The 25563-nt window shown below is 43.8% G+C and overlaps 1 protein-coding gene and 2 non-coding genes across 4 annotated transcripts in view; all 3 read right to left on the bottom strand.

The window, feature by feature from the left end:
• The window catches only part of sid1 (secreted immunoglobulin domain 1), an 82225-nt gene that overhangs the window by 6853 nt on the left and 49809 nt on the right, over nt 1–25563 (bottom strand). The window contains exon 4 of one of the 2 annotated variants that reach the window (XR_010035102.1): nt 275–371. The exons of the other annotated variant lie outside the window; for it this stretch is intronic. The gene's annotated coding sequence lies outside the window, so the exon portion shown is untranslated. Of the gene's footprint in view, nt 1–274; nt 372–25563 lie in introns of those variants that run through there. 2 annotated transcript variants of the gene reach the window in all.
• trnaa-agc (transfer RNA alanine (anticodon AGC)) lies at nt 22775–22847 on the bottom strand. Its single transcript has one exon. It is a non-coding gene; the product is annotated as a tRNA-Ala (tRNA).
• On the bottom strand, nt 24343–24415 carry trnaa-agc (transfer RNA alanine (anticodon AGC)). Its single transcript has one exon. It is a non-coding gene; the product is annotated as a tRNA-Ala (tRNA).

Here is a 25563-nt window from a genome sequence, read left to right as displayed (position 1 = left end):
GATTCCGTAACAAAATAATCTCTTTATTAACAATTTCACGTATACATATAAAAATCCGGATATTTAAAATATTTCCCACCACAATGCACACCCACACTCACACTCACACACACACTCACACAAATCGGTACAAAAAGGGAGGGTTCTCAAATACAGGGCAGGTGCACCCAAGAGGGGGGAATTATACTAAGCCCCCTGTATAGGCCTTGGATAAGTACACACAAACACGCGTGCCCATGCACACACTAAGTGAAGGTGAATTATTGCACTCACACACAGGTAACACTACACTGCACTGCAATTCACTGCACACCACGTGACCGGGCCCACCACCAGGGGGGAAGAGGACCTCCCTCCGGGATTACCTGCACCTGTTAACAGAAGAAAAGGGGGTAAATAAAGGGGTAATCAAGGGCCTGCCACTTGCCCAGCAAATAAAGACAAACAAAATGAAATAAACTGAGTGGCAAGGCCCACCAGCAAAATCTAACTCGCCACAGAAAGAGATTGCTACAGGCGAGACCAGGGGACCATTCCATCAACGGCGGTAACCCCAAATCCGAGCTCAAGTCGGTAAACTAAGCTATTTTTAGACAGAGATCCGTTCCATCAGCCTTGCTAACCTGAAATGCAGCCGAGTTGCCACGGTAATTTATGCTCCAACGTTAAAAGCTCCCAGGTTTAACACCAGGCTAAATGAGTCAGTGTTGCACAAAACATGAACCTGTAGGAAACAGCTGTCACAACGGGCACGTTCCGCTTGATTCCCGCCATCATTTTACGAGATCAAAGCGAACCAGTCACTCTATTTTAATAGTCTACGATGTGATAATGGCAGTAAAAACTACAATAGTTACCACTGTCTTTAATTTCGCGGGATTTCTGATAATCAGCACATTTAAAAAAAAAACATTTATAGTGTTGATTTACTGAGATGATATTGGAAAATTCCTTCTATTACAATGAAGACGTGAATGGCACAGTGGGCAGGTGCGCTGCGTAATAACTGATTGTCCCAGGTTCAAGTCTTGCATGGCGACATGTTAGAAATGAAAACTTTATAACATACGTTTGCCTATTCTCTCCTTTGATGTCGCTTTGTGGCTGGCTTCATTTGCTGTCAAGCAATAGGTCTACCAATAGGCCTACCTTAAATGTAGACCTTAAGGCTATTTTCAGCATAGGCAATAAAAAAAACGTCTTCACAACCACCTTTCAGATGCCTACGCTTGGAGTTTGCATTGCAATGATTCAATTATCTCTGCCTGACGTTTTACCTAGTCTATGCCTTTTATCATAAAATAAATTCTTTTGAAAAATAAAATTAAAACACTTAAGATGATGCAAGCATTTTATTTTTGCGCATTGAAATGATGGCAGTCGAGGTTCGGAGGAGAATCTCCCTTTGATAATTGAGTTATGATCTGTCATTACGCATGGTGGGGATTGAACGCTGGTCTCTCAATCAAAGTGCGGTTGCGTTACCGCTCACCTACAGATGATCGCCTAATATCTCTGATAAAGACTTGATTTGACAAGGCATGCCCGAGTCTACAGCATGATCGCATTTTCGACAATCGTCGATATGGACTTCCCATGTACAACGTGCACGAGCGCAACGCCAGCTTTGATGAGCGCGGCTGAAGTGAAACTAGCCAAGACGCAGCTGATCCTCAGTGGTGGAACGGCGTCTGCCTCAAGTTTAAGCTGCTGTTAGTTGAAACTCTGCATTTGCGCGTAAGCGCCGCTGAATTCAGCGCCAATGATGGAATGGTCCCCAGGACTGATGGGAATTAGTCACAACAATCAGGCCAGGGGCATTGGTTTAGGCTACAAGCCGTGCACACTCAGCAGTTACAGAAACAAAAAACAGAAGAATTCCCATTGAAGTTATCAACTCAAATAAAAAAAAAAAAAGAAAAAAACATCCCTCAAAGAAAATGTACAAAATAAACAAATGAATTGTGCTCTCACCACGACATAACAGGACACTCACTCACACAGGCTACATTCGCGCACGCACACACTGAACTCGACCGCATGCGACGCCACCAGCTCGAGTTGTGGCTTGCCCTATGCTGGGCTGTTGAATGCTTTCGGAGTGATAGCCCTCGGATAACCGGACACTTGCGACGCGTCAGTCCGAAGCACGTATCAAGGGGGGACAAAACAGCAGCAATTCAGAGGGAACCGGGAGTCTGCAGCTACACCCAGGCGCCTACAAATACAGAGGATAATGCGATGTAACTGGGCTATTGTACCAATTTTACAACGTGATGAAAAGTTGAAGCGGTATACTCACGTTCCACAACAGCAGAAGAGGAGAGGAGGGAGACAATAAAGGCAGACGAGTCAGAGGAAACTCAAACCCACGCTACAACAAAATAGATCATCGGTTAGGGCCAAAACATACCAAGGCGGAACGGAACGGTCGCAGGACGGACGCGGTCTTTCTGCTTAGTTTCGGCCGCCATGTTTTTCTCTGCCTTTCACACTGACAGCGTCGGCGTGCTCGGCCAGTCCTGTTCAAAACCCTCCCCACAGCCAAAGCTAGCGTGCTACTTTGCCATTCATTTGAATGAGACACTCCACCGGTCGCCGGCGTGAAAATACGCTCGGGTTCTATTTTCCAAATGCAGCGCGGCGCGGAGCCGGCTCCCGCGCTGCTGACGCCCGACTACCGCCAGTTGGTGTGTAAGGACAGATAGGTTTCAATGTATTTTCACCGACGCTGGTAAAAAACGCTGCCGTTCCGCGACGCTTTACCGCCCTGGTGTGTAAGACCCTTTAGACCCGAGTCAAACAAATCAAAACTTTGGCGTCATTTGGGTGGCCTACCTGAGCAAGAAGGAGAGGGCGGAGCTTTGGTAGATGAACAGGGTAGCCAACAACCAGCTGATGGCACCAGTAGATACACTTGTACGAGGCGGAGAGCGTGTCACGCCAAGTTGAATTTGGCAACAGATCAGAGTGCAAAGAGTAGACCAGAATGCGCGTCTGGATGGACAAAGGAAAGCACGTTGACCGACAGCTATTCCTCCTAGCTTGCGAAAAGCCGGCGTCTCAGCTGGAGTGAAATCAGCTGTGAGATCAGCTGATAGGTCGGCGTGACGTGATGACACAAGCACCGCAAATGAAAACGGAATGTCAAAGCCCACTTTGCTACATTTACTCGAACAGCTGACAGTTGAGTTGGTGAGGATACATTGCAACTTAGTTGTAGCTAGTTTCCAGCCTTGATCAATATGCAGAGATCTAAAGTGTGGTTAAACTTTGCTCGTGTGGACGCAAATAGAGCCAGAAGCTCTATTTGTGACAAAGTTGTCCATGCGAAAGACGGCAACACTTCTAACTTGGCAAAACATTTGTTGATGCACCAAATGTTACAGCCGTTTTTGATGCCTTGCGAAAGAACTCTGGGACTACATCTTCAAACACAGACACCAGAGGCGAGGGCAATGAATCAACGGCAACCAGCACCATACCAGGTAAGATCTACTGTATAAACTGTACTACCCACTGCTGGACGTGAAGAGTAGCATAGCTATGTTTATGCTAGCTGTTTTGCCGCAACTTAGCAACATCATTCCAATCAATGTATCTCTTGTAGCTTCTACTGAACCAGGCCCTGGGGTAGTGAAGATTCGTGCTAGTGTGACTTCATTCACACTGGCTCAGAAAGGAAAAATGCCAAAGTAAAAAATAAGTGTGACAGGGCAGTCACAAAGGGCAGTATTGTGAAAGGTTTGCTGCCCTTTTCAACAGTGGATGCTCCATGGTGGAGGTGAGCAAGTTGGCTGAAAGTCCAAGTCAAGGTGGCTGCCTTGACAGTTAAGAGTTGGGGGAAACCCTGTTCACCATCAGTGCTTTTTGCCATCTTTTTCCTTTTCATGCATATTTTTCAGGCTTGATCGAATCTCAGCAGACGATCTTAACAAGGCGGAGCAGTTTGTGAAAGTCATGACGCTGTTGTACAATTCAACCATTTGCACTTCGGCTCAAAACCAACCCACAATAAGCCAAATCGCTCCCATTTTGGGAAAGTTTCGGCAACATTTAACGGTCACGGCTAACGATTCCAGCTTCTGTGCTGTCATAAAGGAGAAGGTTTGGGGTGACCTTTGTAGGAGATACAAAGTAGTACGCATCATTGTTTTTCATCCCATATGGAGAAAGCTGGATAGTGCATTGCAAAGTGGTAGCATTTTGTGTCTTTTTAAGCTGGGCTTACACTGTGCGACTTTTGCCCCGATTTTGCCCCGATTTGGCACTCGCACGACTTTTTGAGAGTCGGGCCGATTTCTTGCTCAAGCGCAGGTCAATCGTGAGTCTTGCATCGTGCAGTGTACATGGGGTAACGACAAGCGATTTCGCCTCACGATCGTGCAATCGCAGGGTCGCAAGAAAATCAAAACGATTTGAAATTCTGGTCGTGGCTCGTGCGTAAATCGCACAGTTAAAGCAGTGCTAAGACCCGATTTGACACTTCACATGCACAAATGATAGGGCCGTGCGATTCGCTGTTGAGTGCGAGCTCATCGCCACCTCAGGTGCGCATGTTCCCTCCTCTGCAGACCGGGGAAACATGCCTGTCGCGTCGTAAGGTGGAAGCATTTCGCTCGCATCCGACTGTCGGCTCGTGTAGTGTGAGGACGTGAGTCGTGAGTTGTGAACTTTTAAACAGTGAAATTCCATCGTGCAGTGTGCGCAGAAGCTAAAGACCTATGAGTGAAAATATCGCACAGTGTATGCCCGGCTTTAGTCAGTTAGACGTCACTCTTATTCCCCTAAGACTTGTCTGCCTATCTGTCTATCTATCGATCTATCTGTCTGTCTGTCTACAGGAAGAGGGCATTCTAGAGTTCCTGGAGGAGGGCTCTGGATCCTAGGTTCAAGGGAAAGGTGGAGGATGCTGTGTGGTACAGGCTCGAGGAGCAGCTCCTGGATCAAGCACACCAGGTGGTTTTAAGTTGTAAATCTTCAAATCTCACTATATTTATACTTTCTAGCGATAAGTGAAAACATTGTTCATGACACCTGTTTTTTTTTTCTATGACAGCAGAATGGAGCTGAAAAGGCCCGGCAGCAGCAGCGAGGTGATGACGATGACAATGATGATGATGATGGGAGCAGCTATGCTGCAGCAGCAACGGTAAATATAGGTTATTTATATTGTTTTACAGTTAACACATGAAATTAAATATAAAGTGCATAACCTAGAAGGACCACAAGCAACATTGAAATGGTGAACACATGGCTTTCATCTAGCCAAAGGGTGGAACGGTCTCCCAGAGGCAGCAAGACTAAGCACATCTCTTGCAGCCTTCAAGTAAGGGTTAACGTTCGGCGAGAAGGTCGCTACCGTGGAATAGCAGCACGACAGAGAGAATCTTTAGACCCCGACGTGGAGCGGAGGGGTCTTGTTCTCTCTGAAGTGCTGCTATTCCACAAAGCGACCGACTCGCCGAAAGTTAACCCGCTTATTATATGGATATACTTAAATGATTCACACATGGCGGGGACATTTCTTTAGGCCTATTTAATGTTAAGTCTATTATAGTTGTTAATGTCAAAAGATTGTTGCTGCGCAAAACAAAACAGTGCCGTTGTGGAACACCGCTAGGCAACAGCTAGGTAGCCAGGTAACAGGTGTTGTCTATCACAGCAGCTGATTAGAGTCTTGTTGAAAAGTCGCTTTAGCAGTGAAAAGTCTTGTTGCCATTGACAGCGGTCTGTTATAGATAGGGTGACCAGATTTTTGTAGTCTGAAACCGGGACACTTTGTGCGTGACTGAAGGACAATATTTGGCGGGCGGGTCTGGGGGTCCTCCCCCAGGAAAATTTGTATTTTTTAGATGCCATTTCCTGCATTCTAATCAATTTTAGAGGGAGGAATGACAAATCGCAACTGACTCCTTCAGACTTTCTATACAAGCGCTGGCTGCCATTAATTGTGGCAGGTAAACATGTAATCTTTTCCATATATTTACCCTGATAGACATGGCGCAATGTAGTGGGTGGCCAAAACCGGGACATATTTGTGTCCCGAGAGGGTTTGCTCGGGACCTGGGACACACAACTCCAAACCGGGACGTCTGGTCACCCTAGTTATAGACCAACCCGTCCGTTATCGAAAAATAACAGACTTGCGAACGTTGGGGAGCCCCGTTGAAATGAATGGAGCATTCGACCGATGACGTCACACCATATAATAAGAAGCAAATAAAGACTCTCCTCTTTCGTGAATATCTACTAGACTAATGGTTGATGTGTATGTATGTGGGTGTGTTTGTGTGTACTCTAAAAAAAGAGTACTCTAACTAATCTTTACATCTGCACTTGTTCTGTATATTTCCTGTGCACTTTGTATCTGCTAGTGATGTTGGCTATGATTATGTCCTCTTTGAAAGTCGCTTTGGTTATAAAGTGTCTGCCAAATGCAATGTAATGTAATCTGTTAAAACAGCGACACCTATTGGTGCTACCAAGACACTGCCTTTCAAGTAATGTGGACAAACATATCTATATCTTTTTATGTCTGCTCAATTGAAACGGGCTAAGCTGTCTGCCCTCGAAGAACTCTTCCTTGATGAGGACATGGAGGTGGGGGAGCAGGGTACGAGGGAAACAATGACGAGGGAAAAGGCGAAGGAAGAAATACGACACTATATAGGGTTGCCATCGGTCCTATCAACTGCCAATCCTGTGGCCTGGTGGTGGGGCATGTGAGGCACTCTTCAAGGGTTGTCTTCCTTGGCCCAGAGATACCTTTGCGTGCAAACATTGGCAACTCCATCAGTGCAAACATTCTCAACAGTGGGCGACATTATCAGCCAGGAGCTGATGGGAGTCTGTTGCCAGAAAAGGCAGACATGCTAATCTTCCTAAAAAATAGGTATTTATTCATTAAATGCTCTCTCTCTCTGTCTGTCTCTCTCTCAGTATATTTGTGTTAAGTATTTTACTGCACTGTATTGCAGTTGCAATACAATTGCTATACTGCACTATGCTGTTGCCACTAAAAATCTTGAAGGTTAAAAACAGTCACATGGCATTTTGTGTGTGTGTGTGTCCTAAGCTCTTTTTGGGAAAGGGTGCCCTCTGCCTATTAAATCCTAAATATCTCAGCCTCCGAAGCACATACAAACATGAAATGAGTTACATTTAAAAGCTAGGGCCTTCCTTTTGCCTTAAATGTGTTCATTCAGCTCTAACTTACCCACATTTTTAATAAAACAGCTCAAATCTCAAAATCCTGAATGCAGTGTATATGTTTCCAGGACACAATGGGTTAAGATGACTGAAATGCATTCACCGTAGGCACACCAATACTACTTGTGAAAATGTAGAATTTGGCGATCTTATGGATTCTTCATAATGAAGATTAACTTCAAAACAACAGGTATCGAAAAAAGGTATCGAAATGTACCGGTATCGAAACCAAGGTATTGAACTTGGCACCATATCGAGAGAAAAAAACGATTCCCAGCCCTACTTAGGACTGGCTGACACTAAGTCACGTCATCTTTTATTGTCATTTTGCACGTTTTGCACAGGTCATACAAGGAAATGGAGGTTTCTCTCTACATACCATTCCAGATATACACAGCACTAACTTTATAATGCAAGACAGGAAAAGTAACAGTGGTGAACCAATAACAATAAATTATTTAACAGAGCCTCTGCCCAAATGGGTTAAATGGAAAGGTAGACATTTGTTGGTTCAATCACACATTTACCAAGAAATATTTTAAAAATAGGGAATTACGTACATGTTGAATAGTGGCACTGTTTTTAAGATGACTGTAGCTAACAGCCTTTTATTTATTTTCTTTCAGATCATGTATGCATACCCACATTTCAGAAAGTCACCCACATGGTGTCTGGGAAGGCAAAAGGAAAGAAAGAGGTCCTGGATGAGGCAGCCACCTTTGTGAGGAAGAATGGTAGCGACCCCTCGGACCAGTTTCTTGTCTTGGCACATTGTCAACTCCAATTCGGGATGTACATGGGTCAAATGTTTCGGTGGGTCCTGGATATTGAACTCAGTTATACTCTGCAACATCTGAACAGTTTTAAGAAAGAACCGGCACACCCCAACCCTCTTTCTGAAAACAAGCAGCTCCTTCTCCAATATGCGGCCCATATCAAGGAGTTGCCGGCATTAATGGAGAAGCACGCAAGAAGGAAGCAGATGAAGGCCCAAGCTGAAACGACAGTGGATACAGGCTCCCTGCTCCTGGAGTTTTCAGACTTTGAGGACTTGTCTTTCAAAGAGGTGTACAAGGATCAGAGCAGGAAGGCACAGGACCTGGTTAAGTACGCACTTCGAAAAACTCCAAACCCCAATTCCAACCTGTTAGATTTCAAGGAATACATCCTGAAAAGGCGTTCTGCAGACCACCCAGTGCAGCCTCCAGTGCCTCGTTTCCTGCACCACCACCTGCCACCACGCACATGGGGACAGCCTCCGTGAAAGCCCTGTTGGCACAAGGGAAGCATGCATCTGCCTCCCTCACAGTTGGCATAAAGACTCACTTCACCTGCGAAACCTTGTAAGTAAAACTTGGTTTTAAAATATTCACAAGTACAACAGTTAACACACATATTGGTTTATCATTATGCCTTACCTGTCCTTTCCTCTTTTTTCTTTAGCCCCAGCACCGCACTTGGTATCCCACACTCCCAGCTCCAGCACTGCCAGCATGGCCAGCACTGTACTCGGCGTACAGAACCCATACCGAAACAGCTGCTTTTCCTCACTGGTAAGCATTTATTTATGTGTGCCGTGTCTGTGTTCATATGTCTTTGTGTAACAGAATACCAACATAACAATTTTGACATGTGTTTTCCAGGCCCACCTGAGAAGGATGATGAGGCACTAATGGCCAAACTAGTCTAGGCAATGAAAGACTCGTAGTCAGTTATCAGGCACACGTGCGCGAAAAAAGAAAGCTCCCTTCAAGGCAGCGTATTCTGAGTAGCAAAAACACTACGAAAAATAATGAATAAATAAATTAAGGTATTTCACAAGCGGCAAAAGGAAGCAAATCGGTGATTGAATACAGAAACAAGCTCAGAGTGCATCAAAGGAAAATGTTAGAGAAAACACGCTTCCTGGTAGCAAAATCCACTGCATTAAAAAAGACAAAAACAGCAAATGTTCCAAGAAAGGTAAAGCAGCTCAACCAAACATTGGCACTCGCAGAGAGGAAAAGAAAATGTGGGATTTAGAAGATGGTAAGGATTGTCCAACTGACTTGTCACTGTAAACAGGGAAATTAAAAGCTTGAATACCTACGGTTCTTCAGCGGCCTACCCAGCTCGAGACTTCAAGAGTCCCCTCCTGGGATATCCACACAAAAACAGCAAGCTGAAAAAGCAAGCTGACAATCAAGCTGACAATCCTAGTCAAAAGTGAAAAAACTGACCACCAAACACGAGCACAGCCAAAAAGAGAAATAATGGAACCCGTTTGAAAAAGTAAAGCTCAAAAATGCGAGGGAAGGGGAAAAATCTCATCGAGCGCCCAATGTTTTACAAATCTGTAGTGATGGGCAAATTTGACCAAAGCTCTTCACCAAATTGGGTTAGCACTTGAAGTTTCAGTAACAGGGTGAAATTGGACAAGATGAGATGATCATTATCTATGACAAGTGAAGATGCCCAAAATATTGTGCTGAGCTCTTATTTTTGCACACCAACTTTCAAAGATTTAACATTTTACTGGTTAGGTTGGCGTTAACAACATAACAATGGCATAAAACGATGGCACCTTTTTTGGTTGTATTTTTTGGGCAATAAGAATGAAGTATTCCCACACATCAGAATTCTCTTCTCCTTGTTGTGTTCATAACTTATGATGTTTCCTAATAGTCTGTCAATAAATTGGGACGTAATGACAGTCAATTGCATGATATTTCTATGCTGTGACCGGCAAAGCAGACCTACGGCTCTGCTATAGGCCAAACATATGTGTGTGCCAGCTGGTCCATGTGGCAGCGAAAAACACTGCAGTTGCTTTTGGAAAACTGACAGTATACTGTTTCATACGTAATACGTCACATTCTTTTTCCTGGACTAAAGCAAACTTTGGAACAGTTATTTTAAGGTTATTGCTGTTGATGGTTTGAAACACGCTCCGGCACGCTGTGCCAGCCTGCCATCACTGAAAATCGGGTTAACACAAGGGGTCAGATGCCAAAAATGAACGGTGAAAATGGTTTTAAGGGAAATTAATGTCTAGTCTTTTATAAAAAAAAATGTCTGGGGTTTAGAGTAGTGATGCTACCTCTGACTCCCGTGATTCGAAGCTTGTTTTGAACAATTCAACCAGCCAAAGGCGAAGCAATGTATCGGAGCTTGATTCGTTTACTGACTGTCACGTGAGCAGTGACGTCCGAACCTCCAATCATGCGAACAGTCACGTGGTGATTCGGCGCGTGTGTTTAAATGCGCGCTATCTGATGAGCGCGTTTGTGGGTTTATAGTGAAGGCGTGCATTTGAGAAGACATAGAGCAGTAGTGAGCAGTAATTAAACTGAAATGGAGCCAATGACAAAACGAGGACGATCGGCAATGTGGGATCATTTTACAATTGTTTCCACCGATCAAGGCGAAAAGGTGTGAGAGGGTAGCCTATTGTTTTTTTTTTTTACATTAGGGTATTATTTTATTATGTCCTGTGCGTGCATGTTTCTGTAGGTGTGCGATTGAATGTGAGATTTTGCCCCGTGAATGCTGGTTTACATGAACATGTGGGTTCATGTGTAAGCATAGGCTAGGCCTATGCTATTGTAGTAAAATTGTCACTGGAAGCGTTTTATAGCCTAATCCATAGGCTAGGTTGAGTTCCATCAGTCGTTCTTGACAGGCCCGCTGACAGGTTTGGATGGGCCCGACCAAGTCAGCTGAAAGGGCCCCTCGCCCAATAGGAACGCAATGGCAACCCAATTCCGGGCCCCCTGGCCCCGGGCATACTGTCCCCTTTGCCCTCCCCCTGTCGGGTTCCCTGGTTGTTGATATGCGTTGGCCGCAATAAACGCTAAATCAGGCTTTTGTTCCCAGAGGATGATGATAATGCTGATATGGTCGTTCAAGTATCTCACATTAGGTGATTTTTATGTTTTTCACATTATGTTGGAAAGAATTGGTTCCTGCTTGTTTGCACTCAGTCTATTCACCACACATCAAGCGATATGCTTTTTTCTCACTCTTTTAGTCGTAAGGCCTTCATCACTTTGGATTACAATGTCAGCAAAGTGCAATGTAGCCTATGTCATGCGCAGCCCCATGGCTATATAGCACCGTGCCTATTTTAGCGCTGTTGGAGACGTTTGCCAAATACTTAGAAATGCTGCCTTTCTTATTGGCCTAGTATAAGTGTTACTTGACGCATTATTCGAAATCTATATGCTAATGGATTTTGTTTGGTTAAGCAATATAGCCTCAGGCCATCTCATGGCGTCTTCCTTGTTAAGATGACGTGGCGTTGGCCGCGCAATAAACGCAAAGTCGGGTGTTTTCCACTCCAAGATGATCGTTAAAGTCTTGAACATTCCTTTTTATGTTTGTGTTGTTTTTTTGGTATACTTGTTCAGAGACACTCAATTGCATAGCTCTACCTTTTTAATGAATGTGCGCACTGGGAAGAAACTTCCTGCACTCGGCCCATTTCCTCACACCAAGCTGTTTATTTCTCCCAAATCCATTGCTTTAATAAAGAGTGTCTGCAAAGTGTAGCCTAACGGTAGGGACACATAGGAGGCGAAGCAAGGCGAAGCGAAGAGAGGCGAAATCCAACCGTCATCAGGTCGTCGCGGCGAATCAAATGGAATGGAACAGTTATGTTGTTGATTTGATTGGGCCGTGGCAGGCGAATTCGCTCCTCATTTGCATAACATTAAACTTTCTTTAATAATTTCGCTTCGCTTCGCTCCTGTTCGCTAGCTGTCGCTTGCCATCGCTGGCCTTCGCCTCGCCATCGCTTGCCTTCGCCTCTCTCATAGGAATGAATGGCAAAGTTCGCAAATTCGCGTGTATGTGTCCCTACCGTAATACAGCCCCATTGAAATGCAATACAACATAGGTCTAATACAACTCTGTGCCTATTCATAGGCCTAGGCCTACATGTTATCATGGAAGTGTTTGTCAAAAGTTTGGAAATAACCATGTTTATGGTAACGGCATTTACTCGTACTTTCAGGCCCAGTGTATGATATGTGATAAGCGATTGCCGTACCACAACAACACCTCAAACATGCTTAGGCACTTTCGCAACTATCATGGCACAGCTGCAGCTGCAGCTGGTGTCTCCAGTAAGTATAACTTAACATTGATTCTTGTATGTAATCCTGGTCCTGTGTTAAGTCTAAATACTTCTTCAAATAGCCTACTCATTGTGACACAAATAATAACTTGAGATTTTATTGTGCTGCAGATCAAAATACCATGATCGACGAGGCTGTCATGGAGATGTATCGTCCTGGATTCAATGCCTTTCAAGGTAAAGCTTGATAGATAGGCCTACATGTCAGATAGCCAGCCTACTGGATGACCTAAAATGTCTTTTATTCTCTTTTAAGATGGTGGAGTACACAGGCTTCATCAAGCTGATGAAGCTTGTTGCTCCACACTATAACATCCCATCAAGAAAGGCCATTAAAGCCACGGTGGAGGCCAAATATGAAGCCGAGAAGGAGAAGGCCAAGGCCAAGGTGAAACAGGCAACGGCTGTCGCCATAACCACCGATATCTGGACATCCATCCACATGGATTCCTTCCTGGCCTTCACATGCCACTATGTGGATGAGGAGGACCAGCTGGCCTCCACCTTGTTGGCAGTGGGAAAGTTTGGGGAAAGACACACTGCTGCCAATATCGCTGCAGCCACTGAGGGCCTACTGACCGATTGGGGCATCTCTCGTGGAAAGGTCATGTCCTTAGTGTCCGATGGGGCAGCCAACATGACCCTCTGCAGCTCACTGCTGCAGTTCCGGCACACCCACTGTGTGGCCCATGCCCTAAACCTGGTGGTGAAAAAGGCCCTCCAGCTCACCCCAGATTAGTAGGCCAAGTACTTCCACTAATTCAATGTACACATGCAAATATGTGATGAGTAATATTGTATTTGTGTGCCGCTGGACACCTTTTTTATTTATACCATGTCTCTTCTAAGGTTTGGAGGACATAAGAACTCGGGCCAGGGATGTAGTGTCCTATTTCAGATCAAGCACAGTGGGCCGGGAAAATTTGCTGCAGCGTCAGCAGCAGCTGAAGGCCCCAGAGCACAAACTCATCCAGGAGGTGGAGACCAGGTTGTTGTTGTTATTGTATTTGTGTGAGGCATTACATTGTTTGCTATATTTGTATGTTTTGGGTGTAAAGCATAGCCCATTGGGCTGCCTTAATGTGAAATGCAGTAGCCTACATATACCCTAACTAAATACACATTGGCCCTCATTTATCAAACTTGCGTAGAAACCATCGCAGAAATGAGCGCAGATCTAGTCGTACGACGAGGCTCACGTGAGATTTACTAAACATGTGTACCTCTCCAATCTCATCGTAAGAGCGAGCGGCTGTTGATAAATCCAGCGTCTGAAAACCATTGTAATTAGAATAGTCACACCTTCTCTAAAACGGCGGGAAGGAGACCGCACCCCTGAGTTTGCGACATGGAGAGACGCAAACCGGCTAAAACATCCACGTTTCTGGTTGATTGACAGCTTGAAATTGGGCTTTACGCGAGGTAGACAACAAAATAACACGTGGAAATAATCAACAGCAGTAGTCAACAGTGTTTTGGTTCTCAATATGGAATAGATTGATTTCCAAATAATTATGGTTACAATGAAATGTTTGATTGACTACAGTAGACAGAATGAAGATATTTTACAATGAATCTTTTTTTTTTAAATGTATGGTGATAAACCTTTTTTGTAAACGAGGTCAAGAAAAGGGTCCTACGTGAAACTGGCCAACAAACAGTGCCCAAACCATATGTTGGGGAAGGAGAGTTTTACATGTCCAGTGCGCTGTCCTTCTCGCGCTCATGTGCGCCCTGCTTCTCTCCTGCGCTCCAGTCCTTCGAGTGGATAGCTCTTTTACCACCTATGAACGACTACCTATAACGTGTTATCGGACACACACGTGTCTGGTGTAGATAGGCCTATATTCGGATAGTTGTGTGAGATCAAACGTCGAAACTCAACCGGGAGATTATTACTATATTGATTGATGTGCGCATGAACTCCCAGCTGTTAAAAAGAAGGGACGTCGGTCATTGATCCCAAGACTGAAGGCACATTCCAATATGCGGCTGTAGCCTAGGCCTATATTGCACAAATATTCACACATCACGTCAAATGACAAATTAGAAGTCTCTTGCAGTTGTTGACCTAAATGCCAGATTAACGCAGCGCTCCCAGGAAGGGTGCACCGATTCAAACAGGTAGACGTTGGCTTATAGCCAAAATGTAAAAACATTTTGTAATTACTGTATGTAGGGTACATATGTATGATAATGCGTTGTTGCGCTACAACTGCTGCTCAAGTTGGTGATCATAGTCATCTCAAGTCCAACTTGAAAACGGCGTACACCATCTGAGAGCAGTCGTAGGATTCCATCTTTCCTGCGCTTACGATGAGATTTGATAAATGCCAACTGGTCGTAGAAAAAGAACGTACGCACGACGTACGTATGATTCTCGTCGTACGCTGCTTTGATAAATGATAGAGGTGCTCCGATCACCATTTTTTGGCCCGATCACCGATACCGATCACCAAAAATCTTTATCTGCCGATCACCGATCATTGCCGATCACAGAAATTATTTCCTATTTTTTTAATAGCCTATTAATTATCCTCATTGAATATTTCTGCCCATAAACCAATCAATCTTAATTTGCACATGTCGCTTTCACAATGTAGGCCTATTATTAGGCTATTACTATTATGATTATTATTGTTATTATTATTATTATTATTATTATTAGGCTATTATTATTATTATTATTATCTTTCAGCTCTTTCAGACTAGTGTTGGTAATATAGCCTACAAGTAAGTCTACAGTATTAATCAATTTATAAGTTATTGCATATAATTACTAAACTATTTAAGATTGAATTGAAACTGAAACATTACATCAATTTATAAGTTATTGCATATAATTACTTAACTATTTGAGATTGAATTGAAGCTCAGACACCTGGATCTCAGTCTCTCGTCTTCTGCATACGAGAAAAAACCCTGTCGCTTTAAATGAGCAGCCTCGTGAGGAGAGCCCCTCCCCTCTCTGTCACTCACTGTCCACAGCTGCAGTGCTCCGCGACCGTTCTGCTCTCTCCCTCTCACTTCTGTCGCCGTTTGGCGTTTCAGCGACTATCAAACTTATCGACTGACTGTCAATTACAACTTTGAAAACAATAACGTTGGCATGCTTGTGCGGACAACGTGAACTTGTCGCGTGCTGACCGAGGCAACTACACAGGTTATAACGTAAAATGGCTAACGGGCGAGAAGTAGTCTATCGCAAATTACATTGTGACTGAAACACTTGAGATTCTACATACACAAAACAAGAAAAAAAACTTTACTTGAAAGAACAGGGAACACGCACACCACAGCGTGTCTGCGAGGAAAGCTCTTTCTCTGTAACACTGTCATAGAATGTAGAATTCCCTGCACAGACTCATTGAGTTTCACCGTCCATTCTCCCTAGTTGCTGTTTGGTGTTGCAGCGACTACAAAACTAATGACCTGGCTGTCCATTAGGCTACAACTTTAAAAACAATACAGTTGATGATTGTTTTGGAAACGTTTAGCCTAGTTGTTGCGTGCTGACAGGCTGTAACTCAAAATAGTGAACATGGCGAGACTGACACGTCATTCACAAATTACAAGCGTCATGTAAACTGCGCATGGATCGGAAAATCAGATCATTGTTGATGCAGATATGATTATAAATGGTGAAAATGAAGGAGGGAATTCCAAAAAGTTAAAGACAAGTAAAGATGCCTTATTTTGGTGCAGCAGCTGTGCAGAGCCAGCACCTAGGCTACATGCAGGCAGCGCTAGGTGTAAAGGCGAAATGGTTGCGTGAGGAATTTAATATCTCTGGATCGGTTTTTTGATCGGCATGTTTTTCCGATCACCGATCAGGCTATTTTTGGCCATTATCGGCCGAGCATGATCGGCTGCCGAGCAATCGGAGCACCTCTAATAAATGATAAATGAGTTTTGTCTTGCTTTGCAGGTGGAACAGCACTTACGAGATGCTCGAGCGCCTGCATGAGCAGAGGGAGCCAGTGGGTGCGGTGCTGTCCTCTCTGCGGACTGACACTTCACCACTACATTCAACTGAATATGAGGCAATCAAGGAATGCCTAGACCTCCTTGGTCCAGTGAAACAAGCTACATCAGAACTCTCCGCCGAAATAGTCGTATCTGGATCAAAAATAATTCCACTCACCAAAATGCTCCGCCACATTATCACAAGCAAACAGCACCACCTCACCACAGAAATAGCCCGGACCCTTGCAACAAACCTCATCAATCAGATGACCGAGCGCCTGTCCCACTACGAAGCTGCCGGTCAGCATTCCCTTGCCACCCTCTTAGACCCCCGATTCAAAACAATGGGATTTGTCAGCCAATCACATCAACAAAATGCCGTAAAAAAAACAACAAATGAGTGCGCCCTGGTCATCCGCCAAAAACCACCACCAGAGGCACCCCCTGCTCCCCCATCACAGCCATCAACTTCTCATGCCCCAACCAGCTCATCAGGTAAGCAAGTTCGGTCAAGAGCTTATTATATACGAAGAGTGTTTTGCAAATTCGGATGACGCAGTGCATGGAAATAAACACCACAGCCATCGCATCAACATCTTCTGATAAGCTGCACCTCTTGAGCCACCGGGCATGTTAGGGTCTGGTTGTACAATTTTAAGATAGGCTGTATTTTAATACATATTCATATCTTTAACATTCCAGGACTCTGGGACCTGCTGGATTACGAGGTGGAGGGTCGCCGTCATATAAAGAGCGCCTCGGCAAGCGCGACGGTGGAGTGTACGCGCTATTTTAACGAACCCAATATCGCCCGTGGAGAAGACCCCCTGGCATACTGGGCGCGCAATCAAGATCGGTATCCCCACCTCTACGTTCTGGCACGTAACCTACTGTGCGTACCGGCCTCCTCAGTGCCGTGCGAGAGGGTATTTTCAAAGGCTGGGGACATTATAACCAAAAGAAGAAACCGGTTGAACCCCAACACTGCAGAGAAAATAAAAATATGTAGGCCTAATTTCTACCTGACTGAGTCTTTTTTTTCTATATGAAACTGACTTGATTTTATGCTTCTCACTGTTTGAATTTGGTAATAGGCCTATGTTTGCATTTAATGGTAATATGTTTGCATTTAATTGCTTTTGCGTAGCCTATATACATATATAAAGACTAGGGTGAATGCAGTTGGTCATATATTTCGCTGCAATTGAAATCCTGCTGCAATATAGCCTATAGGCCTATTTGAGGTTACACTTTTTTCAATCTGAATAAGACACGTAAAACGGTTTGGGAAGACCATGATCTTTATTCTCAGAAATCATTAGTTCACACTGCAACCCACCTTTACGCCACAAGATGGCATCATAGAGTGTGAGGATTCGAATCAGTGAACCTTTTTCCAAACCATTTCAGGTGAAAGCTTCAATGCTTCGAAAAGCTTCATTTGGCCATCACTAGTTTAGAGCATCAAAGATCAAGTAGCAAAAAAAAGACCACAGTAGCAAGCACAGTGTCAAAGGTACAACAAAACAGGACGGCAAGAGCGTCAGCGAAACAGGTGTTGAAAAGGAAGCAGGGGTAGAGCGTCTGTTGCAGCAGTCTTCTGGCAGCCCTTTTACAGTGCTGCTGTAGGTGTCCCCAATAATCAGGCCCTCAGGTGTTGCTCATTTAGTCAATGGATTGAACAGCAATCTAGGCAACCTGCTGTTTACACAAAATGGACACTAGGGGGAGCCAAGCTGCATAGTGGTGGAAGAAGGGAAGACAGACAACACAAAGCACAGGTAACTTATCTGAATTAAAGCTGCAAGCGGCGATGACGGGCTATCGCACCTACGTTGCAGGGCCGGCGCGAACGCCCCATCATCATTTTTTGTTTGTCTAAGCGAGATACACACAACTTACTTTCATGAACATGCACAGGCATCTAAGACCTTTTTCGTTTGTCTTGGTCAGATACATCACCCCACCAAAAATGGGGTACAATTAATGCACAATTATCTCATTTCTAGCACTTTATTCATCTACCACATGGTGGCGCTATGTCAGATTGCCATTCCAGTCACATAGAAATGTTATTAGTCATCATACAAACTAGCCTGTGAAGTGACAGCATTGATAAATGCTGCAAAATGAATTTTTATAACATTTTTTCTATTTTTTAATGATGCCTAAATTCATAAAGCCATAACCTCGCTATATTACAAGATATCAAAAATCTGTCCACAATTATTCATCGTCAATGTCTTGAGCCCATGTACACCCAGTTTTAACCCTTTAGCTACCAGAACTTTTTTTGAATAGGCCGGAATTCTACCAAGAATTCTAAGAAAAAAGCTGCATTTTGGTCATATTTTAAATAATGTCAAATAACTTGAAAAGAAATGAAAAGTGTCAATTACAAGTTACTTTCATATTAAAGTAGAGAAAACACACTTTCAAATGGTATATGATTTATGGATAATTAATTGTTCAGTATTCCCATGGAGTGCATTTGATGTGGATTAAATGATAAAAATGTGATAAAATCCGATATTATCAAGGCCTATCTATCTATATATCTATATATTTAGGCCTATCTATCTACCTATCGATCTATCTATCTATCCTTCCGTCCATCCATCCATCCATCCATCCAGGGTCAAAGTTGAACAATGAACATGTGACGACAACAAATGTCGTTCACCCAGAAGTCCTGTTTTCAAGCGGTCGGCCTATGGATTATATGCGATAACTGTAATGGACTACACTAGCTAATAATGTTTGAACTGAACCATGCCAAAGACGTGTAAGGATAACCGTAGAAGTGTCCGCGATAGCAGACAGGACATGAATGGAGCTCTAAGGAAGTTTCAGCCCCCGATTTGGCACAGGTAAGACGCGCCAAGCATCACCGAGTAATACGGAATTGAAGTGCTACAAACACCACGTTGGTAGGCTATTATTGGAAGTTAGCATTCAACTCAACGTCTTCACGCATATTTTTATGAAGGACAACGTGGAGTAGTAACAGTCCTTGACTGCTTTGCCAAAGCTGACACGCAAAATGGGTAGGCGCTGCGCTTCCTTCACACGACGCGCCTGTTGCACGTTGTTCCAGGAAACTAAGATAGTTGGATACCAACATATGGTTTGACTCTGAAAACACACCGAAGACAGTTTACATTTTTAATATGTAGCGTGTTGACATCGGCTGGACAGTTGTGTTTGCTATTTAGGACCATGGCAGAACCCATCACAGTTGAACACCATCTCATAAGCCTAATAAAACAACATGATCTAAAATAGCCCAAATAGTCATAAACATGTGCTGTTGACCATGAAAATAGATCGAAGAGGGTTGGAAGTTTTCATATTTAGTGTATATTGATTGTAGAAACAGAACGGTTATGTTTGTAGCCATTCAATCTCGGACGGCCGTCATTTGAATTGACGGCAGATTGCCAAGTCGCATAAAGCGGCGCATCTCGAAATAAAATCTAAAATACTGAAAAATAAAATAATATAAACATACAGTTTTTATACTGAAAGTATATCGAGGAGGGTCTGTAATATTGAGCTAAAGTGTTTGAAAGCTGGGAAAACTGCATGATGACGGCCGTTCAGCCGTATTTTCATATGAAAATATTCCGGCCGGCCGCGGCCGTTATGGTACAGATCCAGCCGGACGTTCACGGCCGTTATGGGAGCTAAAGGGTTAAGTGAATCGAATGTACGGTGTAGGACAAGTTCATCACATTCCATTGTATGTCAATTTCAAAAAAGTCTCAATTCTTGTTCAAAGTTCAAAGTACTTTATTTGCTATTTGTGCATAAACTAGTAGTCCAAGCACATAGGAACTCTTGTGCAGGCCCTTAGAGTCAATAAATAGAATTAAATAGAAAAATAGGAAGACAAAATACATTAAAAAGTGATAAAAATCAAAGAGATCAAAAACATAATAATAATTTAAAAAAGGTGATCAAATGTTCTTTTTTGCCATCAGTCTCACTGTTGCTGGGAAGAAACTGTTAAAAAACCTTGCTTTTCTGGTAGGAATGCTGTCCGCTCTACTGTGTCTCAGTTTGTATGTGCAGTTCTTGTGTTTGAGCAGAGAGTTAGCTGGATGGAGTGGGTCTTTAATGATTCTCTCTGCTCTCCTATGACTGCGCTTGTTGTTGGGCGTTGGTTATTGTTGGGCGTGGCTATGGCATCAAATTGACCTTTTTTGTTCGCCTTAGTGAGATAAACACCACAAAAAAACTCTTGAGTCCGTAGCTTAAACTATACTTTGGCCCCACGCCTATAAGCGTTAGGGGCGTGTCCTCAAGCCTGTGCACCAATTCGGTGTTTGAGTAGCGGTGGCCATTTCTGATTTGTGTACCAAATGCAATAAGCGTCCGATCACACTAAGCACCTGAAAATTGGCCCAAGAGCGCAGAACAAGGAGAAGAAAAATAATAGGAATAATAATGATAATCTTTCGAAAAACAATAGGGCTTCACACCGAGAGGTGGCCCTTGCACTTCGGTGCTCGGGCCCTAATAACCATTAGACCTGTGTACTGGTCTTACGATCAGCTGACTGCACTGTTTGGATCAGGTTTGTGGTGGGTCATTGTAAGGTTTTCCATGTTTTCACAACACAGCAACAACACAGTATGTCTCATTAAGGTACAATGGAGTACATGGTGTAAATGGTGCTACAACGATGTAATACCATGTGCTTGTGTTTCACTTACACCATAAATTTGATTTTGCTTTTACTTTTGAGATCTCTGGAATAATGGTGAAATACAGTGCAGTAAGACTAACGTTTCAACATGCGTCTTCAGGAGGAGTGTGATGAAGACGCATGTCGTAACGTTAGTCTTACTGCACTGAAAAAATAAATAACAAAAAATATACATCCGTGTGGCACCAGATTATTTTCCCTTTGTACTTAAGGGCAAGTCCTTGCAGCCAAGGGACATGCAAACATCCTTTACTTTTATTAGTAATAGTAGTATAAGGGGAACGCCCTCTTTGCTATTACTGTCATTATTTCAGCTATGTATCGTCATGACAAGACAACTTATGTATGAAGCAAACGAAACTCAGCATATTGTCACGAGAAGGGTTCAGACCTCTTTCCCCCACACATGTATGCCCACTCTATTAACCTACATTAGTGATATGACCAAAAATAGCTGATTTTATTTTATTAGTTATCGATAAGCAACAGGTCTCTGGGAGTTTACAGTGTTATAGTGTTTACACAAGCCATGCTCTCTTTCACTTTTTCTTTCACTCTGCCTCAGCAGGGCTCAGACCCCTTCCCCCACACATTATTGCCCACTCTATTATTCTACAACAGGGATGGGGAAACTTTTTCTTCAAATTCATCCGAGGGCCATTAAAAGTCCTCTGACGGCCATACTATGAACACAAACCAGGATTTCTGCATGCACTTTAGGCCTATATTTTAAGACCCCACCTTCTCTAGGTCTCCTGAATGTAAATTAATTGTATTGCAAATGTATTTTCTAAGATTCCATTACGAAATATGTCATATTTCATGTGAAGCTGCATTATATTAAAATTACATCGGGTGCCGGACAAAACGGCCTTCGCTACACAGGTTCCCCACCCCTTCTCTACAATACTGAGGGATGGCTATAGATAAGCCCATCAGCAGGCCTATTCACTCTTTGCTGAAAACACTCAACAACATCATAACAACATTGCTATGACAATGCAGAGTGTGTGAAGTAACTAATTAGGACTTGGTCATTACCTTCTTTTCTTTTTTACAATAAGGATATAACAGGATCTGCAACAGATCTCTGGAGTATTGTTTACTGGGCTCGTCCACAGTATTTACTAGGGCTGAGGATACTAATTTGGGGCTGAAGATTATCATCTATCCTGGTAGTAGAGGAAGCTCCTGGAGCTTCTGGCGACCACACCCCAACCTCAAATAAATGAAAGTGCAATGTAAACACGATGGGAAAAAAATAAATTCAGAGTTTAATTACTTCTTTCCTTTGATCTTTTTGTAATCTCACTTCAAATTGTATCCTGAATGACCCTTTTAATTACGATGTCAAGGCTTATTTTTTATCATTTTCTTTATTAATTTACTATTATTAATTAAGCAATGCAGAGCATTCAGCCATCAATTTTCATTGGAAAATAAAATCTTGGATAACTATAAATCATCAGCCATGTCAAGACAAAATTAGACATTCGTGATGCAACTTTTCTACAATTCACATGTACAAAATACAGAGTTCACCTCCGTAAACAGCCTCAGTTCTGTGTTTGTGGAGTTGAGGCAGCCCTCTGTTAGACATCAGAAAGTTAAACCCTTTCCCTCAACTCTAGTGTTTACTGCTATCTCTCTCGGGAAACCATCAGCAGCTGACTGAGAATTTGAAGCAGTATTTGAATGTCACTGAACTTTTTTACGGGGGAGGGGGAGAGTCCAGCTACACTTGGGTAGTGCTTGAACAAAAGCATTACTGGAGAATGCGGGCATCGATCCCGCTACCTCTCGCATGCTAAGCGAGCGCTCTACCATTTGAGCTAATTCCCCACAAGCGCTGCATTTGGGGAATCCTCCACCACCGAGACATGCTTCACTACGCTGTAGCTTCTGGAGGGAAACTCAGTCCTGCATACGCACCTCCCCCTTCAGTGTCTGTGGCTTTCACAGCTACTTCTGAGTCATTTCAAGGAGTCTAGTCTGCACGTGGCACTCTGAGACCTCCATTAGCGCATTCAGGCCGACTGAGAACCGTGCCGGTGCCCGTTCCTGCACCTAATCGCGAACCGGCCGTCGTGTTCGCGACACAGATTTCAGCGTTCGCGAACCGGAAAGTTGGTTCACAATGCGAACCGCAAAATACTACGTTTTTCTCCACGAACCGTGACGACAGCGTGCCCGTCAGCAGGTCCATCCGGGTAACGCAGTCACGTGCGGGAAAGGTTCAGAGCCCGGTATGAACACGGACGGTTCGCAGATAAGCACTTTAGTGCTGAACGTAACTGGTGCGGGCCCCGGCTCCAGCTCCATTCTGGTCGGCCTGAAAGCCCTACATTAGCGGATCGCATTGCGATCGCGAACCGGCCGTCGTGTTCACGCCGCAGATATTTGTGTTCGTGAACCCAGGCTCCAGCACGGTTCTCAGTTGGCCTGAATGCACTACATGTGAACACTTCCCGCACTTTAGCTCAATCCACCCGACTGATCCAGGTAGCCTCTGGGGGAAAGCTGCATTGGCTAAGTATCAAACCCAGGCCTCCCGCGCAGCAGGCGAGAATACTACCACTGAACCACCAATGCATGTTGAGACTGCAATAAAGGAAGCATGCCTCATGGCATGGCATCCTCTCATATTGCAGTATAGCCACTGTGTGCACTCACTTAGATAATTCTTGTGTCAGATTCTTCTGGGAGTCTTATAGAGAGATTTATTTCCTCTTAATCTCAATTCCTTTCTTTCCCTTTCCCCTTCTGCTAAAAGTCAGGGATTTAAGTTCAGATATTCACTGCATCATGCACTGGCCTGATGGTACAGGATATCGTGGAGAGCATGATGCATAGGCAAAACTTCTTTAGGACTTGTCTTTTGGAATAGTCCTGTACACGCCCCCTATGAAATAAGTTAATAAACTTAACTAAACTAATAAAGGTTTTCAGAGTGACAGAGAGCCTTGCCATACCAGGCCTTATTCTTTTTCTTGAACAGACTGACATGATCACTCGTAACAAGAAGCGGAAACAAGAAGTGTGTTTCCAAAGGACACTAATGGAGCCTTGTTTATTTCTGGGACACACCTGCTAAAATTCTGAATAGTAGATATTCACTGCAAAGAACTTTTGAACCGGCATTGGCACTCTAAAACAGCTGGAGTGAAGTCAGAGCTTCTGATTACTTGAGTTAAGTAGACAGCTCACACCTTGAAACAGGAATGCTCTCACTGAATATTGCACTGCGCTCAAAGGCCTTTTCACCTACACATTTGGCATACACTCTGGCCTCTGAGGCAATAGTAAGAGCCCCTCAACCACAAGGAAAAGCGACTCCTGGAGAATGCGGGCATCGATCCCGCTACCTCTCGCATGCTAAGCGAGCGCTCTACCATTTGAGCTAATTCCCCCTGCCTTCAGCCTCGAAGGCCTCTAATCTCGGCAGCGAGGTCAGTAAATTGTGGAGGCCGAGTTAGACCGTGCATTATAACTGGTGCTGGACCATTCTGGATGACATGAGTTAAGTAAGGTGTACTGATGATTTGGGTCAGATGAACAGGTCAGGCCAAAATGTACCAGATTAGTGTTCATTGGACAAAGGCAATCCAGGCAAGTTCAGGGAATTTGGGGTGAAGACTCACAACACACCGTATTCAGTGAGTAAACAACACATGTAATCTCGCCTGACAGCTTGAGTCTAGTAAGATTTGCTGACAATTTCAGCCATTGGGACGGTTTAGGGCCTTAACCCTCTGGGCGCCACAGGCGACTTTTGTCGACGAGATGCCGTATTGATTACAACGGCCGTTTTTTTCAAATAGGATATCAAATGTAGTTCAACTTCCACTCCATTGGGTGGCAGACATGTAGTACTTCAGTTCTAAACACACTGGGACGCCTTATATGGTATTTTGTTTAAGAAAACTACAAAACTACAAACCTCGGACATTGCGGAAGTAACTTCTCCCCTGTGAAACAACGCGAAAGACGGAAGCAGCCTTGTAGTGACATTACGTGGATAATTCTACTGAATAAACGACCAAATGCACTCAAATGGTAACTTGTCATGATTGTACATATGTATTCATCATATATTTCGCCCCTAAATGAGGTAATATGCAAACAGGAGTGTATTTTCTTCCGCGTTATACTTCCCATGTTACTGTTGCCTGAGGGAAACTATCGACAGCCTATCCGTCGATCATGGGGACTGTAACAAGAAAACCCTTCATTCATTCACTTGTAAGTACACAATAGAAGTGTTCGTTTCTGCAGGAGACTTGTATATTGAGGAAGGGAAGGTTTTTTCCGATCGAGATGTGAGGTAATTTCATGCTGCTTTGTAGGCTATACTGTCGCTATGCTGGCGACGTTCATTGCAACGACAGGGGAATGATGCAACGCGTCGTAATTTGCCTGTTACAGAGTCAATATTCATCATCTGGAGGGTGACAGTGGTCAGGATGTTTGTAGAAGAGCTTGTATACTAAGTAGAAAAGTAAATGAAGACAAAAGAAGTGCGCATATTCCTGCCAACAGTGGGGGATGGATTGAGAGG

The sequence above is a fragment of the Engraulis encrasicolus genome, chromosome 6, assembly GCF_034702125.1.
Source record: "Engraulis encrasicolus isolate BLACKSEA-1 chromosome 6, IST_EnEncr_1.0, whole genome shotgun sequence".
Lineage (NCBI taxonomy): Eukaryota > Metazoa > Chordata > Actinopteri > Clupeiformes > Engraulidae > Engraulis > Engraulis encrasicolus.
This window is presented reverse-complemented; position numbering and strand designations above follow the sequence as displayed.